The sequence below is a fragment of the Benincasa hispida genome, chromosome 11 (genome assembly GCF_009727055.1).
Source record: "Benincasa hispida cultivar B227 chromosome 11, ASM972705v1, whole genome shotgun sequence".
In the NCBI taxonomy this organism is placed as follows: domain Eukaryota; kingdom Viridiplantae; phylum Streptophyta; class Magnoliopsida; order Cucurbitales; family Cucurbitaceae; genus Benincasa; species Benincasa hispida.
This window is the reverse complement of record NC_052359.1, coordinates 17,907,356-17,923,582: the sequence shown is the minus strand read 5'-3', so window position 1 is coordinate 17,923,582 and position 16,227 is coordinate 17,907,356. Positions and strand designations below refer to the sequence as shown.

The following is a 16,227-nucleotide window of genomic DNA, read 5'->3' as shown; positions in this document are numbered from 1 at the left end:
TTGAAAATGTCTGGAAATAAAAAATAAATGTGTTTGTTTATGTAGAGAATGGGAGTAGGATATCTATGAACGTATTATACTTTTTTATGCAATTATAAAGTATAAATTAATAAAAATTAATTTCAAAAATTAATTTTCATTTGTTAATTTATTTTTATTATATTAAGTTATTAAATCAATTTTAAGCCATTCAAATATAACTAAATTTACTCACTCACCCTCCAGTTTAATATATTTATTATCAATTAATTTGTTATTTCATATTTATATTATCAATTTTTATTATAAAATATGGTAGTTTTAAATATCGACTTTCCTTTTTTTTTTTTCTGTACTTTTGTTAATTGAAGAGTTAATTAACTAATTGTTTAATATCAATTATAAGTCTTATATTTATATAAAAGAAGTTGATATAAACTAAATGATTTTTAAAAAATAAACTTATTTTATTATTAGTTAACTAATTTTATTTTTTAAAGACTAATTAATAATTTTAATAAACAATTTATGATTTTAATATATATTATCAATAAAATGAAGTTTAAGCAAATTTAGTTATGATTATTCATATTTTTTTTTTAAAAAAAGATTATGGTTTTTCATATTAATTTACAATAATAGAATAAATTATTATATTAGCATGATTATTAATAAAAATAATTATATATGTCAGTTATAAATTGAATTTAAACATTTTTTATCAAAATTAAATAAATTAACCAATATCAATAAAAAATAAAAACAAATAAAATAAAAAGATAAAAAATAAGAGAGAGAAAAACCATTGAAAATGGAAAAAACTCGTATATTTAAGTGGTTATAAAAAATCTCCATGAATAAGAATATGAAATGCCTTGGAATAAGATATTCTCACGCGAAGGTTAAAAACTTGTACCAAATATGGTGATAGAATATCATTTTCTATTTCCACCTCTTATTCCCATGAACCAAACAGGCCAAAATAGAGGCTACGACATATTAGAATGCATATATAGGGAGAAAGAAATACATATGCATTGAGAGAGAGAGAAACACTAACAGAGAAGAATCCGTTCAATTGGTCTCTGTTTGCTTGGTATTTTCTGGTGTTTGGGTCTCGGTGTCAGATGTTTCTTTCAAGATTATGAAACTGAATTTTATTTATAGTTGTTTATGCTTAGTATTATTATATTTTATGTCATTTACTAGTGATTTTCAAACTTTGAGCAAAAGAACGAGATTTGAAATTTAACAGAGTGAAAACATGTTAACTTTGTCCAATAAAATCAAGACAGGGCTAAATCTCCCGAAACATGTCTAGTTTGCCCAAAAATTGTGGCATCATGGCGCTCTACAGCATTACGCAACGCTCTAATTTAAGAGGAGGTTTTAGGCTAGTCTCGCATTGTTGTGGAGTGGTGCCACGATGGATGAACTTCATAGGCCATGCAAATTCACTACGGGGATGCGATGTGGTATTATGGCTCTGTTGGGGTTGATGCCCTAAAGTCTCGTGTCCTGTAGTTTGTAAATAGTTTGTACAAATGCTTGTGTTGTATAATATATGATATTTACTTCACATCATATTTTTGCTCAGTTTCTTGTTTTATTTGCTTTACCACAAACCAATAAACATAAAATCTCTATTTATCTGTATGTGACTCAAGCATATATGTGGTGACATACAAGTGGATCATGTTTTGAATGATAACCAAAATGGTCTGTAGTATATGGATATAGGTGATGAAATGTAGAAATGCATGTCATCTTAGGTCTTTTACTTAGAATTCTGAAGGTTGTTAGGTAGAATATGCGTCGATCATGATAGGAATTAACGAGAATATGAGCTTGCGTCGATCAACATATCGAATCTCAACTAACTCGTTATTTTGTGTTAATTGTGCGTTCAATGTTCTATATTTGTAGCTAATGTAGGAAATGAATGCAAACGCAGAAACCGGACCACCGCATAGACGACCGCATGAGGAGAAACTCTCCACCGCAAGGCAAACGCATTAGATCAACGCATGGGTGTTGCGGTGATCAGCCACATGCATTCATCGCATGGGAATTACACTCATCAGGCAATTGTGGTCATCGTGTAGAGTTCCGGTATTAAGCGAATGCGGCCATTGAATGATTGCAGGTGCATGACAACACAAACTAATGGGATCAACACAAGGTAGGTGGAATAAATGCATCAATGCATCTACCTCGAGAAAATCTAAAAGATGATGTTGACATCTCACCTACCACGTCGTTAGTGGCAGAGGTTCAGAAAGGACGAACGCGCCGAATGTCAGATTCAAAGCAGTCCAATTAATACTGTCGGTGATCCAAGCTCTATAAATAAAGGCCAATGAGCTGAAATTCAAATCATCCGGAGATTATCCTTCAATCGGGAATTTTCCTCGCGATCCAGACAAAATGCGTGAGAAGACGCTTGAGAGTTCTTCACCTTCTTCATCCATTACGAATGATGACCGAAGCCTTCGACCAGAGCTAGATCTCGACAGAGTCAACTCCTTCGCCCATCAATGGCACCATCGACAGCCTTGACGCACATCTGCTCGAATAGAATCTTTGCTTCCAGCCAGTCATTTCCTTTTCCTTTCTTTTCTCATGTTGTATTGTATGACATTTTGGAATTAAGGAATTAATACAATCTGTTTTCAATGCATTTCTCTGTTCCTTCGACTCTATCTCCATCTTCTTTGCTTAGCATCTTTACTTTCAATGCAATACTTAGTGAGAGTGCTTGGGTATTTCATACTTAGTCATGTGGATTAGGAATATGAACCATGTAGCAACCCACCGAGAGATATACGTTGTGCAAGTGTATGACTAACCTTATTTTCTTAGTGTGAAGCTACTGCAACGCCTGTCTATAGGCTAACACATTGCTTGTCTATGAGTAAAGTCAGCAACAATGAACTTCCTGGGAGGGTAAGTGGTTGGACGCATTAAGCAAGGTATGCGTTGCTTACTAGGGATAGTAACAACATTGCGTCAACCAAGTTCATGCGTTTATCTTGTTTTATGTTGTACTCAACACCCCTTTAAAGCTACTCGAGAGAAAGTCTAAAGAAAGAATCTAATGGCTCGAGAGAGCTAGGTTAGAATATAGACTCGAGAGAGTAAGATTAGATCGACATAAGCAAGAGATAAGGACTTAGAGATAAGCACTGTTTGTCAACACTGCATCGCATGCACCCTAGGAATAGGTATGATATTATGTGGTCGCATATTTGTGTGGATGTCATTTTGTAATCGCATAAATAAGAATAGAGGATTATGTGTAGGCCCTATACACTTAGCACATATATCGTATGCGTTCTAGCAATAGAAGCCATAACATTCGCACCGAGAGGTGGTTTACTATTGTATGTGTGTTACATGATCGCATTGGCTTACTTTGACTAGGGTTGCCCTCGCAGTCACTCTTAAGTATTGCAATGAAAACATCTCCACATTTTATCTATTTTTTCACACATTTATTTCATGTCAAGGTTTTTTGTATCTCTACCTTTCATACATATTCTCATTTCGTTGACTGTTAGATAGGAGTAGGAGTAAGATTAACTTAGCAACATCCCCTCCATTCTTTTATTAATACTGTCGGATGCACATCACTGCAAACATATAGCTACAAGTCCCTGTGTTCGACCTCGGATTACCCGAGAAACTTGCGTTGAAATTATACTTGGTTCCATCGTAAGAAAACTTGTGGCAAGATGCATGGTCATCGCATACATTCATTAACGTAATATTATTCAAACGCATGACCATCGACGCATGACTATCAACACATATCTTAGGAACATGCATCGCATAACGCGTCCACGGGATTTTGGTTGTCGAGTAAAATTGACCTCCTAATTTCCCGCCATCAATAGGAGGGAAACTTTATCTTGGTAACGGTACAGACGCGCCCCGCTTGGTGGAATGGTCACAAGTGTTGTGACTTGTCATAGATGGTCCGATCCTGATCATTCATATTGGGGACATGCGAACGGGGGTGTCCAATACAAAAAGTTATTATAAGACCTGATCACGAAATGTTAATGTCTCGTTATATAACATCGTTCATGACAGAGACTTCATTTCACTAGGATGACCATAGGTAACATGACCTCAATCTTGAGTGAGTTGGGAACTCTTGCCATTGAGGACGGTCCTTTAATTTGTATGGGTGCGAGTGGCCAAGACGCCAATTCAAACCTACCATTTTGGGGATTCCTCTCATTTGGGAGTTGAGAACTCAGCTACACTAGATGAAATTCATTCATTCCCTGAAGCAGGGGTAAGTAGATAGGTAGCTCCTCTAAGAGCTGATTTTGGGGCTTGAACAATGTGGTGCCACACACATTCTCTTGGCCCGAGAGGTGTTCATACATAGTTGGACTATGTTGTATTGTTCATTAGAGGAATCAATTGTACTTAAGGAGTGAGATGTAACTATAGGGGCAAAACGATAATTTGGCTCAGCTATACTTACGAGCATCTGTCAAGGGTCATCGTACTCATGATTGGTTATATCCACTAGACACAGAAATATATTTGTGGTAAGAAGAGTTCAGCTGTTGGTCTTTAGTGTAATGTCTGACAGTTAACGGATGGTGGATCTCGTGGCTAAAGAGTTTAGTCAGTTATTCACGGATCGTTGGAGCTTTGAGCCATAGGTCCATTAGGTCCTCTAGGTAGCTTGGATAAAGTCAAGAATCAGTGTTTGGGTTAATTTGAAATGTTCAAATTGACAAGAGGAAGTTCGATTATATATGATATAATTGGCTAATGTATGAGCTACATTATTTTGGAGGAAATAAGATATAAATATGATTTATATCAAATAAAGAAAGAAATACTATAGCGGATATGTGATATCAAACTATAGGGTAAAAATATAATATGATTATATTTATGAATATTTTAATTGGTTAATTATATGATAATTAATCCAAAATCACGTTCAGACGTGGGTTAGTGGCAATGCGTTGGTTATTGCAATAACTGATGAATAAAAATGAAATTGGTTTCATTTTTTTGAATCGTTCGAAAAGTTCGTCCAAAAGAAAAAGAAGAGCGTGCTGGTGAATCATAAACGATCACTTAAGCAAAATCGAGAGCTTATACGATAGTCGCTCTACGCCTAAACGATTGTCCACCTCGCGCCTAAACGATCGCACAATAGTTCCTACATGATTAGCTTCCCTAAACAATCGTATAGTGTGCCGAGTTTTTTGCTAAATGATCGTATATCACTCCGAGAATACCCGGGTTGTCCCCACGGCGTTCGTGTTCGTGCTGCTGTAGCTGAGGATTCTACTGGGCATTGGTAGATCGCGCGGAGGTTTCCGCTGCATTGATCTCCGAAGTTGGAAGAACGTCTTCAATTGGTATGGCAACTCTCTCCCTCGTTTATTTTTGTTAAAAGCATGCCTTTAATTGACTGGTTGTTTGCATAACTATACGTTTGGATGTATATTATTATATTTCGGTCACTGTGAAATTAGAGCGATCCGAGCACGCTCATGGAACTCTTTGGTAAGAGATCCTTCGGGCCCCGTGGCGCCATTGCCTATTTTTGGAAAAAGTTGTTCATTTTTTGAAATCCTCTTCTATTAAGTTTAGGATTTTGCACCCAGTCAAAGGACTATTGAAGCTCCACCGTTCATCGTTGCTCATCGCCAGCAACCGTCGATCTATTCGTGGTTCCTCCCGCCGCTCTGTTTGACACCCAGATCTAGTCACACCGTCCCCATTTTCGTCATGTGCTGCTGCGGATCTGTGCCTTGCTTGTCTATGATATTACCAGGTCGTACTTTGTTCCGTTTGGCTTCTTGAATGACTAACAAGTATGCTAATGCGAAGTGCTTCTTCACTTCATCTTAATAATGTTGGATATTTACATGTATCCTTCAATGATTAAAAAGATTGAACTTGTCATGATGTGTTCCTTTGAAGTCTGTGTTGGAAATGGATGTTTAATGTGAAGTTTTTCATTCTAATGTGCCTTTACGAAGCTGCTTCTTTACATGAGAATTGTGGTGACTGTGTTATTCAGAAGGGAGACTTTCAATCACTTGGTTAGCTGGCTAGAAGATGCAAGACAACATGCAAATGCAAACATCACAATTATGCTAATTGGTAATACGAGTGATCTTGCTAATAGAAGGGTTGGGAGCATAGAAGAGGGTGAACAGTTTGCAAAGGAACATGGTTTAATATTCATGGAGGCATCTGCCAAAACTGCCTAGAATGTTGAAGAGGTGACTACATGAAATATGCTTATGAAGTACTTTGAAGCACACTGAGGCTTGTTGGTGTAATTTTTATAGCATGTAACATTTAAGAAATTCAATCTCATTAAATGACAAGCACCTCATATTCAGGCATTCGTAAAGACAGCCGCAACCATATTCAAGGAGATTGAAGATGGAGTATTTGACTTTTCAAATGAGGTTAACATCCATATCTTGTCTTCTATACTTCTACAGACGTATATGATGAATTCGTGATTAGTTATTAAAACGACGACTTAAAATGTTAATGTGTTTAACTAAACAAAAAAGCATCAAGTGTATATTCTACTTTTGATTGTGCATATGAACGAGGAACGTTGACGCTGATTCTGCATTTTATGTCATCCTCAGTCTTATGGAATCAAAGTTAGATACGGTGGGATTTGTGTGATTGTAGAAGGCCGGCGAAGAGTCATTCAGGTCCATCACGAGGTCCTATTATAGAGGTGTTGTGGCATTAATTGGTTATTAAATGATAACAGGTTTTTGGCTAACATTATAGTTTCGTGCCAATGATAACAGGTTTATATATTAAATTGAATATTATTTTTTTTAATTAATAAAATACATTTAACGACATTTACATATGTTGCAAAAGATACTTGCAATAACCATTGATCCACATTTAGCAACAATCTTATATGTTTCTAAAACTTTACTTTTAGAGACGAATTTTCAACGTCACTGTATAACACAAATAGCAACAAAACGAGTGTTGCGAAAAGTACACTTTTAGTAACGCGTTAGCATCAGTAAAAGTCACGTTTTAGCGACGCATAGTAAGTATGTCAATAAAACTTTCGACTATGTGGCTATCGTGATACTCACAGTGATACGCCTCTATGCGTTGCTAATACTTTTAGCGACATTTTTTTGCTTTTAGCAACGCATTTTACTCACCACCGAAAGCTATTTTTCTTGTAGTGATACAACATATAAGTGTGAAAGTGCAAAGAAAATAGAGAAGGAGTAATGGGGAATTTCGAGTGGAGGCTAAGTGTCAGAACCTTAGCTCTTGAGCATCGACGATCGACTAAGGCCTTGGGTTGACCAATGCCAAGATATGCGCGTGAGATTTATTTATGTAAATCTCATCCATATAAATAGTATTTGAATCATATTCAAATACTTAATTCCTCTCAAAATAAAATTTATACTATAATAATATTAATTTTATCACATATACTTAATTTAATTTAATTATATCACATATAATTAATTACCTCAATTAATTTTAACAATTATAATTAATCCAAGATTAATTCTCAATAATCTCTGTTGAGCTATAAATGAGACCTTTTGGACTTGTAGATTGAAGTTTCAATGGTACTTGAATAATTAATTAAACTCCTTTAATTAATAATTAAATTATTCAACATCCATTAACTGCCGGTCACTCCACTAATGACCAACAATTGCACTCTTCGTATTACAAATATATTTTTGTGCCCATTAGATATAACCAGTGAACAATGCAATGACCTATCACAAATTGTCGTAAGTACAGCTGCGCCAAAATCACCGAGTTACCCTTGTATACATTTAACACATTAAGTATCACTGATCCCTCTAAAGAACAATAAGTCATAGTTCAACTATGTACAAAGATGGTCATATTCGTAGTGTCACCAAGATAAGGTATCCTGTCTTATACATCTACTATAGACCATTTAGATTATCGTTTAAATATGATCCACTTGTATGTTTCTACATAATTTTTAAGCTACAAAAGATAACCTTGGATGTTAGTTTATTGATTTTGTGAGTTAATGGTACTACCTGTCCTAAAATATCTCATATTAAATAAATAAATCATTTATACATGTCGTAAACAGGCAATGAAAAATGTGGATAAAGACCAATGGATAAAAGCCATGGCCTCGAAATGGAATCCATGTACTTCAATTCGGTGTGGAAACTTGGAGATCAACCCGAAGGGGTAAAACCTATTGGTTGCAAGCTAGTAAGGTACTGACCTACAAAGCTAAACTCGTGGAAAAAGAGTTTACCCAAACAAAGGCGGTGGACTATGAAAAAACATTCACTTCAATTTCCATGATCAAATCTATTAGATTACTTTTATTCGTTGTTGCTTTTTATGATTATGAAATATTGCAAATGGCTGTCAAGACAACGTCTCTGAATGGTTATCTTGAATAGAGTATCTATGTCTCAACCAAAGGGGTTTATAGAGCAGGGTCAAGAGCAAAAGTTTTGCAAGCTTAAAAGATCCATTTACGGGTTGAAACAAGCATCTCGATCCTTGAATATGAGTTTTGACACTACGATCAAATCTTGTGTATTTGAACAAAATGTTGATAAACTTTGTGCTTACAAGAAAAGTGTCAACAAGACTGTAGCTTTTCTGGTTTTATATCTTGATGATATTCTACTTGTTGGAAATAAAGTAGAATTCCTCGTTAACGTTAAGAAATGACAAACATTGCAATTTCAAATGAAAAATTTGGGAGATGTACAATATGTTCTTGAAATTCAAATAGTTCGGAATCCCAAGAATAGAAAAGCGCTATCTCAGGCATCTTATATAGAAAAGATGTTGTCTAAGTATAAAATGTAAAATCCCAAAGAGAGGTATGTTACCTTTCAGGCATGAAATTAATTTATCTACGGAGCAATATCCTAAGACATCTCAAGAGGTTGAGGTTATGAAACAAACTTCTTACGCATCAACAGTTGAAATTTGATGTATGTCATGTTGTGTACATGCCTCGACATATGCTATGCAATTGGAATCGTCAGCACATATCAGTCCAATCTTGGATATGATCATTTGATTGCCGTTAAGAATAACTTCAAGTATTTTCAGAGAACGGGGGACTATATGCTCATGTATGGTGCTAAATATTTGATCGTTATAGATACAATAATTTTGATTTTCAGACTGATGAGGATTCAAGGGAATCAACTGCGGAATCGGTATTCACTCTGAATGGAGGAGCTATAGTATGGAGGATCAAGTAAACTTGTATTACTGACTCTAACATAGAAGTGGAGTATGTAGCTGCGTGCGAGGCAACCAAGGAGGCAGTATGGCTTAGATATTTCTTGACTGATTCGGAACTGGTTCCAAATATGCACCTGTTGATCACACCCTCTATTATGATAACAGTGGAGCAGTTTCAAATTCCAAATAATCAAGAAGCCATAAGTGTTGAGACCACATTCAGCGCAAGTACGATCTAATAAGGGAGATCGTACACCAAGGAGATGTTATCATCACGTAGATAGCCTTAGAAGACAACTTAGCTGATCCTTTTACAAAAGCCCTCAAGCTAAAAAGAGTCATCTAGTGGGACAAGGAGTACGAGATAGATAAATCTAGGGCAAGTGGGAGAATTATTGGGTATTCGATGCCTTAGTTTATTTATTTATTCTCTCATACTCAACATTATATATATTTGTATATATGTAAACCCACTGGATTTTTAGTTCAAGTGGCAGTTTATTAGGTTGTATGTTCTAAAACTCGCAGTTTGAAAGATTAAACATATTATATTTGCAACAAAAATGTTATTGAGGTTTTGTTCAATAAAACTGTTATTGAATATGTAAATTGCAATATATCAAATAAACTAAGATCCATGGTTGTTACATAAGTTCTTGGACTTTATGTGAAGACATAAGAGTGGATCAAGTTCGAGTAGATAGGAAAAATTGTCTATATTATATAGATAATACCGGGTACCTTATTCGGGAAACACTATTGGATGTGGCTCACTTTATATTTAATACAAATGATGTAATCCTAAATCGATCAAAGAGTTTGTATAAGACCGGACCAAAAAATAAGTCACTCTTACATGATAACGTTGTTTACTGTTTAAGACTGACTATTTCTAAGTGATGACCTAGATAACTAGATCTTAATCCTGAACTAACTATGAACTCTTGTTTCTTTGGGATTATCCTTAGATTTTCATGGATGAGGGTTGACCCAACAACACCAGCCTAATAAGCCTCCCATTTCAGGGGTAAAATGTTGTAGATAATTGGGGACATAAGGTGAAAGATGGAATTCTCTTCTGCCTGCTTTTAGAAATAGTAAAGAGGTTATTTCCTTAAGTACTTAGTTCAGTTCTTAAACAGAGGGTCCTACCCTCTCATTGACCCAAAAAGAACTCGGTTTAGTGATTGGATCACAAACCAATTGTTCATTAAAGGATCAGTGGGACATAAAAAGCAAGATGTAATCTCGGGGGCTAAAACAATTTTCGACCCGGTTGTTATTACGAACAACCTGTGAAGGGTCGACTTACTGATTATGGTTAAATCAAGTGGACAGAAAAATATCGACAGTGAGGGGAGTGCAGCTACTGAGCTTTAGTAGAATGACCTAGTAGTTAACTATTAGGTTAAAAAGTTTAGCCGGTTAATCTCAGATCATTGCAGCCCATGATATGTAGGTCGATTAGGTCCCCGTACTAGGTAATAAACAGATTAAACTTTAGAATCGTGTGATGAGTAAATTTGAAGCGTTCAAATAAAAATTAAGGAAATTAGTAATCATACACGATATAATTACATGTTTAATTATCAAATTAAACGAAATTGAAAAATTAGAAAATTGTTACATTTGATTTAAATATTAATTATACGGATAGAGATTCATGTTGGAAAAATGGTATTTAATTAATTAAATATCAAATTAATTTAATTAATTAAAGTTGTTTAATTAAGTATTTGAAATTAATTTTATTTAAAATTAATTGTTAAACTTAATTTTTTTGAAAATTAATTATTAATTATTAATTTTTGAATTAATATTGTTTTTTTTTACATTTTATCTTTTTGAAATCTGATTTAAAAATAAAAATTTAATTTAAAATTTAAAATTGAAAAGTTCAATTGAAAATGGAAAATATCCTAAGTGGGATTTTCCCGCTTTAAACACTCATTTTACCATTCAAATTAAGTGGGATTTATGTTAAACTCCTGAGAAATGAAATTGCATGTTAAAGAAGAATAAAACAGGAAAAACATCTGTTGTGAAAGTGATGCAATTGAAGGTTGGAAGAGAAGATGTTCTCTCTAGACCATTGATTAAAAATCTGGAAAATTTCTCCAAAATCCCTTCACGATTCAACCTCATTTTAGGTTTCACCATCAAATCTATGTTCCAAGAGAATAGTAGGGAAGATAAACTGGTGGTCTACAAGGTTTTCGTTTGAAGATTTAAGCAGGATTTCAGTAATTGAGGAGTTCAACAAATGTATAATTTATGAAACCCTATTTTTTTTTTACATGAACATGCTTGCTAGATTGTTAAAATTAATGGAATTAGAGTACTTAAGATCCTAATTGCTTCCGCCTCTTGCATGTTAACTCTAACATAATCATCATACAATCAACATTGATTATTAGATGCAAGTAATAAAAAAATATTAATAATTGATTAATAATACCTTTTAGTCAAATCATATATGAACTTAGTTGCGGTTAAGTAGCTATTTGACTTTTAGTTTTTCGTTTTGTAAAATCAGGCCAATTAACATCGAATTTCTTCCATCTTTTCTTTTGTCTACTCCTTTACCAGTGTTTAATTTTAAAAAAACAAATCAAGTTTTGGATACTACCGATCTTGATATAGATGTTTGATTTTCTCACCCTACATATTATCGAAATTAAAAAAAAAAAAAATTGTGTTACCTCACAATAAGAAATCAATGTTTTGAAAAATCACCTGAATAAGTATTGTACTTTTGAAGAATTTTCACGTTTAATGTTAGGTTTAAACTTTCATGCCCACTTGTATTAAAAAAACTAAATAAAAGAAAAGAGTAAAAAAGCAACTAAAATGAAATGGATTCTTGATTAACTTTTGCATGAATATTTTGTTCCTTTTATTTTTGTTTTACAGAAGAAATCATGTACATTCTTAAACATAGACGCTGATAGAAGTCTATTACTGACTATTCATATATATATATATATATATTTTTATAAATAGGTTGATACTTTTTCTATCCTTAAAAGTTTCCCTTTAAAATAATTATTGTATACTATGTCTTTTACAAAAATAAACTCGTAAAATAATATTTGGTAAATTTAATTTGAAATTAAAAAACCAGTTAAGATGTTTAGTAAATTAATATTAAATTTGTGTGGTTTAGTTATATGAATCAAAATAGGTTTGTTATTTTACTTGCTTTCATTTTGATAGTTAATTTATAACTTGTTACAATATATTTTTTCAATTTTATATGATTTGAATTTTAACTAATTTAGTTTAATCAAAATTATTTGATAAAAGTTAAACATAATTATTATTAAAAATTGAACCAAATAAAATTTGAAAATAGATATGACAAAATATATTAATATGGATGAATAATGTTATAACATATTTATTTAAATTGTTAACAAATTAACAAAGTTTTAGAAAATCTTGAATCTAAAAGTTGTGACAGTTTTGTTAAAATTTAGAAATGATTCTCTTATATTAAATAATAATTTGATTTACCAAAGAAGATATGTGGTTAAGATTTTTCCTCAATTACTTTTTAGGATTACAAATGCAAATCCCAAGCGGAGCATTAAACTATGATTATTACCAAAACCTTTTTTCATAATAGTTGGAGTTTCGATACCCGTTGCACCCATCGTGATACTTAAAATAATAATAATAATAATAAATGGAAACATATTATAACTGTTCTCTTCTACAAATAATGCTAATAAAGTCAGTTAGAATTATCTTGTTTGATACGAAAATGGAATATTATAATGGTAGGAGTACCTGCAGATTTCACATAGCTCCTTTTGATGAAAATTTTGTAATATGTTGAAGTCTAGTTTTGAGAATGTAAACAAAGTGTCATTATGGGAAGGATGTTGTTGGTATAATAGGCCATTTCAAGGCATTGCTAACTTCAGATGCAAAATGAGGATTATTGGAGTATTCAATATATGTTTTAAGATGTGTGGTTACGTTCAATAGCTTTCTCAAGCATAGCTTCTCCATGTCCTCTCATATGTGATGCTTCATATAGGCTCAAAATTCCTACTAATATTTTATCATATTTGTAACTATTTTACAATATGTTATATCTACTAATATTTTGGACCTGATTTATTTGCAATTGGTATAAGAAAAAAAGTGTTCAAATTCAATATTTTAAGAATCAGAAATGACTATAAGATATGAAGTAGTTGAACTAAATTAATAAAAAAATATATATTGTTATTTATGTGGAGAATTATCCTTTAGATGATTTGATTAAATAATTTGTGACAATATTGTTTCTTCAAAAACAACTTAGAAAATAATTAGAAAACATTATTATTATCGAAGATCCTAAGCAAAAACATAACAGTAAAAAAAATAATAATTGTCGAAGTACCTGCAGATTTCACATCGCTCCTTTTATATATTGAAGTCTAGTTTTGAGAATGTAAGCAAAGTCTCATTGTGGGAAGGATCTTGTTCGTATATTCCCAAATATTCTCTTGCCTTCATTCTTGGAACATCTTTTCTAATAGGCAATTTCAGGGCATTGCTGACTTCAAATGTAAAATGAGGATTATTTGAGTATTCAATATATGTGGTAGTAAATTCAAGAGTTTCCTCAAGCACAGCTTCTCCATATCTCCTCATATGTGATGCTTCTTTAAATTTTCTATTGTTGTCCATGAGTTTTTCTTTATAGTTTTCCAAAACTGTACACGTTTTCTTACGACGTTTTTAACCAATGATTTTTATCTATTTTAATTGAACACGAACATGGGTAGTCTTAGCCAAATTTCAATATAAAAAAAGACACTTTTTTGTTTAGTTTTGAGAATGTGGCTTAATAAAGCAGATAACATAACAAGAAATCAATAAATGAAAAATAGTATGTATAAGCTTAATATGTGGCTTAAGCAAAACACAACTTTAAAAAACAAAAAACAAAAAAAAAAAATTGTTTGTGTATAATTTTCAGACAATCAATTTTCTTAAAATAATTTATGGGCACGTCAACATACTTTTTAAATTTTTCTAGGATTAAGGAAGTATGAAAATTTTTCCATATTACCTTCATTTTGTGTGACACGTTAACATACTTTTTAAAATAGAGCCATACCTACTAACGTTAATGTGAAGTTCATTAGTATTTATGAAGGTAGATTTATATTAAAAAGGTTATTAAAAGCATCTATGATTACTATGAGAGAGATACTTACCTATAATACTAGATAAGGTTTACGTATATTTTGTACTCACAAAGTATGTGGTTAAACTTTTTTTTTTTTTGTTCTTTGTTTTTCAGTTCCAACATGGTTCAATTATACTCAATGTGGTTGTTACCACGTCATTGAAGTCGATCTGTGAAAGCATGCTAGCACCAGTTTGGTGTCGAGTGGAGTACACTCAGATGCTTAAGTTAGTATAAGAGGTATTTAGCTTGGTTAACGACAAAGAGAATTAGTTACTCATTGAAATTGTTTGTGTGAAGCTATTTATAATACTCATCCTCTAACATTAGGAATATGTACAATATTGGTGGTGTCAAAATGGTTGTGGCTCTTGAGGTTGCAAATTGCCAGTGATGAGCTCGGTTCAATTATTTCTCCATTAATGAAATTTACGAATTCGACTGGTCGATTCAGAATTCGATGATTTGACTTTTTCTTTAATGATGTGTAAAAACCCTATGCAGGCATCTTCTAGGTCCCATTCAGACTTGGACCTTGTGTGTGGCAACCTTCAATGAGATTCGTATTGTTATAAGCCACGTGATCATTAATCAACGATTGGAAGGAGTGGTTATAAAGAAGCAACATAAACATGTGGAGTTGATGAGCATTATTAGCTATATATATATAACGTATCACATACAATACATTAGTTATATCTTATATAATTAATTTCCTTTAATTAATTTGAACAAATCAAATTAATAAAAAATTAATTCGATTCTCAATTAATCTTAATTGAGCTAACGAGAGGACCTTATGGTCCTGTAGATTGAAGCTCCAATGATACTTAATTAATTAATTATACTCTTTAATTAAATTAATCAACCTTCATTAATTGTCGGTCATTCCACTAAAGAAAGATCCTTAAAGACCCATATAGTCAATTAACATGAAACATATCAATTAACCCTAATCGAAGGGAAAAACACTTCCATATATCATTAATCATGTTCTTTTTTTATATTGATTTAGGAACTAGGATTATTACGATTATGAAATTCAAGAAACACATTAGATTAAATTTCAAGAACGATTGTATTAATGCTCTGAATTAAGAAATGCAAGAGTCAATTTAGGAAAAAGTCCTAATTAACACAAGAAAACTTAATTTTGTAATCTATCTCACCATTATGCAATAGTGTCAAACAAGAATTAAATACAAGAAATCAATAGAATCAAGCGTCAATTATCTTCTATTAATTTCTATTCAAATTCAGCCTAAGAATATTCAAGAATGCAGAAAATTCAATAAATTATACAAAAGAACTCAAGACAATAAACCTAGATTTAAGAGTTCCCAAGAAATACAATTACGTAGCCATAGAATTAGAAGTCTTTAAATAAATCCTTGAAAAATTGATGCAGTCCATGAATAATTTCACAAAGAAGACATGTGAAATTGTAAGAAATCTCTTAATATAAGAAAACATTTGTGAATTTTTCTCTCTAATTTCAATCTAAGCTCTCTCTATCAACAAAATAAAATGAATTTTCTCGTTCTCCTCTTGGTGAAGTCTGAAACTAACTCTTTTTTGTTATGAAGAGGATTGCAGCATTTCGACACTGCGAATAAGGAATCTAACGCTGTGTTGCGTAGGTGCGAGCGCATTTTTATTTTTCCGTCAACTTTCGGCGCGTTGCGACGCTGGGTGAAGTGTTGCGACGCTGCCCTGTTTTGTAGCAAATGGGTGCATTCTATCCTTCAGTATCAAGCTAGCATTGAGCTTAGTGCTGTGGGGAGTGTTGC

General features: G+C 32.7%; 2 pseudogenes; one reads left to right on the top strand and one right to left on the bottom strand.

The window, feature by feature from the left end:
- Positions 1 to 13,932, bottom strand: part of LOC120090593 — a 35,659-nt pseudogene extending 21,727 nt beyond the window's left edge.
- On the top strand, positions 1,323 to 9,263 carry LOC120091183 (annotated as a pseudogene).
- Positions 13,933 to 16,227: the final 2,295 nt, after the last annotated feature.